Source organism: Delphinapterus leucas, chromosome 17 (assembly GCF_059928025.1).
Source record: "Delphinapterus leucas isolate spDelLeu-1000000601 "Yukka" chromosome 17, BTC_Dleu_Yukka2, whole genome shotgun sequence".
NCBI classification, from domain to species: domain Eukaryota; kingdom Metazoa; phylum Chordata; class Mammalia; order Artiodactyla; family Monodontidae; genus Delphinapterus; species Delphinapterus leucas.
In genome coordinates, this window is record NC_143145.1 from 10027028 (window position 1) to 10029223 (window position 2196).

Consider the following 2196-nt stretch of genomic DNA (forward strand, 5'->3'; position numbering starts at 1 on the left):
CCCTCCAACCCATTGCACCTTGGAAAACTATAGCCCAGAACTACATGGGGAAGGGGATTCTAGGATGCAGTTCTTGGCTTCTCTGTGATTCAGAGGGGGCCTAAATTAGGAAAGGGTGACAGTGATGCCAAGTTGACGATCGACAACCAGCATGCCAGTGCTGTCGCCCCAGTTGCCCCACCGCACACTGTGTCTTGGTGCCCTGCCTCTCCCGCCCCCCGCCCCAGGAGTGTGCGCTCACACTTTACCACACTTTATAATAAACTACTAATTATCTATGACTTCCTCATATGCTAATTACAGATGAGATCACAGTTCCCGTTAATAGTTTAAAACGCAATGCCCTGAGCCCCTGTTGTTTAAATAGAAGGGATCTGTATCTCTTCCAGAGAATCCAACCTCCTAAAATATTGTTATTGGCCAACTTCAAGGCCAGTAGCATCCAGGTCTCCTAGAGGAACCGATTCAGTGAAGGAAAGAGACGCAGAGCCCAAATAATCAATCGATGGCATCTCAGGCTTCCGTGTCAGATGTGAGCCCTCTGCATCAGGACCATGCCTCATTCTGGCTTCTAACACTGTGGCTGATGCCATGACTAGCCACAGTAGGTCTTCAAAATCATTTGTTGAATGAATGAACCCCTAAGCGAACACAGGAAGGAAGATGTACACGAGCAGGGTCCAGGTCTGCCTGCTCAGAGGCCCAAACTCCCCAGAAAGCCCTTCCACACTTGGCCCCTGACCCCTGTTTACCCACCTCTTCCATCCAGCCCCGCCTCCTCTGGAAGTGTGTTCCACGCCATCCACCACAGTCTTCCATTGGTACGGGTAACAAAATGGACCCAAAAAGTCTTCCAAGAGGGCATCCTGGGCAAGAGGGTGGGAGGGCTGTGAAAAGAATGTAGATACCATCCCCACCCCGGCCTCAGAGTCCTCCGTGAGTGTCCTCCGGAAGCCGAATCCAGCCTCTGTACCCCGACACTGAATTAAATCTTGGAGACAGTTCTGGGTGAAGTAGAAAAGAATAGCTTTGTTGCTTTGTTGCAGGAAGGGGAAACCCCTTCCACAGCCCGAGAGTGGGGTCCTGTCTAACACTCGGAAATGAATTGTCCAAGGAGACACACGTGCTGACAAAGCAAGAGACTTTATTGGGAAGGGGCGCCTGGGGGTAGAGCAGGAGGGTGAGGGATGCCAGGAGGACGGCTCTGCCACGTGGCTCACAGTCTCGGGTTTTATGGTGATTGGGTGAGTTTACGGGTTGTCTCTGGCCAATCATTCTGACTGAGGGTCCTTTCTGGTGGCACGTGCATTGCTCAGCCAAGATGGATTCCAGCGAGGAGGATGCTGGGAGGTTGGTAGTACATGTGGACTGGTGTCTCCTTTTGACTTTTCCCAAATTCTTCCGGTTGGTGGTGGCTTGTTAGTTCCATGCTCCTTACCAGGACCTCCTGTTGTAAGATAAGCCATGTAAGTGGTTACTGTCGTGCCTGGCCAGGGCGGGCGGTTTCAGTCAGTGTTCTTCTCCTAACAGCTTTGCCAGGAAAAGGGGGCCACAGTGGGCTAATGCCCTCAAAACTGTGTGGCCCAACCTGGAGGGGGTAGTGAGGAGTTTTGTAGTAATGGCTCAAAGAGGGCGTGATCAGCTCGTGGACACTCTTCTGATTGGTTGGTGGGGAGGTAGTGGGAGTCAGCATCATCAACCTTCCGGTTCCACCCGGTCTGGGGTCTGCGTGCTTGTGGGCAGCTGACAGTTAACTTCTCCCACCTGGTGAGGGTTTCAGTGTCTGCAAAACAGCTCAAAGGTGTTGTTATGTGTATCCTTGAGGGGGAACCAGGACCCTGCCCCAAGGCTGCACTATTGTTTCTTGACTGTTCCTCCCTTGTCTCTGCATCCCCTCCCTTCCCTGATTATAAGGTTTGAACCTGCTAGTTGGAACTCAGGGAAGGTCATGGAGGCTGAGTGAAGCCTATTTCCCAGGAGCCCCACAGGGTCCTGCTCCGTTTCACTCCTTCAGAACCCACAGCCAACACCGCCTTTAGATAAAATCTTGGATTTCAAAGATGGCCCCTGGTCTGTTACCCTTTGCTTTGCTGTTGATCTTCTTTGTGGCTTAAAGATCCCACAGCTCCATTTAGCTCAGGCCTCCGTCTTGGATTCCAGTCCCTCTCCCGCTCACTAGGTTTCCTCTCCACTCAC

General features: G+C 52.0%; 1 long non-coding RNA gene across 5 annotated transcripts in view; it reads right to left on the reverse strand.

Moving 5' to 3' along the window:
- Nucleotides 1-238: 238 nt before the first annotated feature.
- The window catches only part of LOC111164402 (uncharacterized), a 55725-nt gene continuing 53767 nt past the window's right edge, over nt 239-2196 (reverse strand). For all 5 annotated transcript variants that reach the window (XR_016388286.1, XR_016388288.1, XR_016388287.1 and 2 more), the window contains one exon: nt 239-1783. This is a non-coding gene — a long non-coding RNA (uncharacterized LOC111164402). The remainder of the gene's footprint in view (nt 1784-2196) is intronic.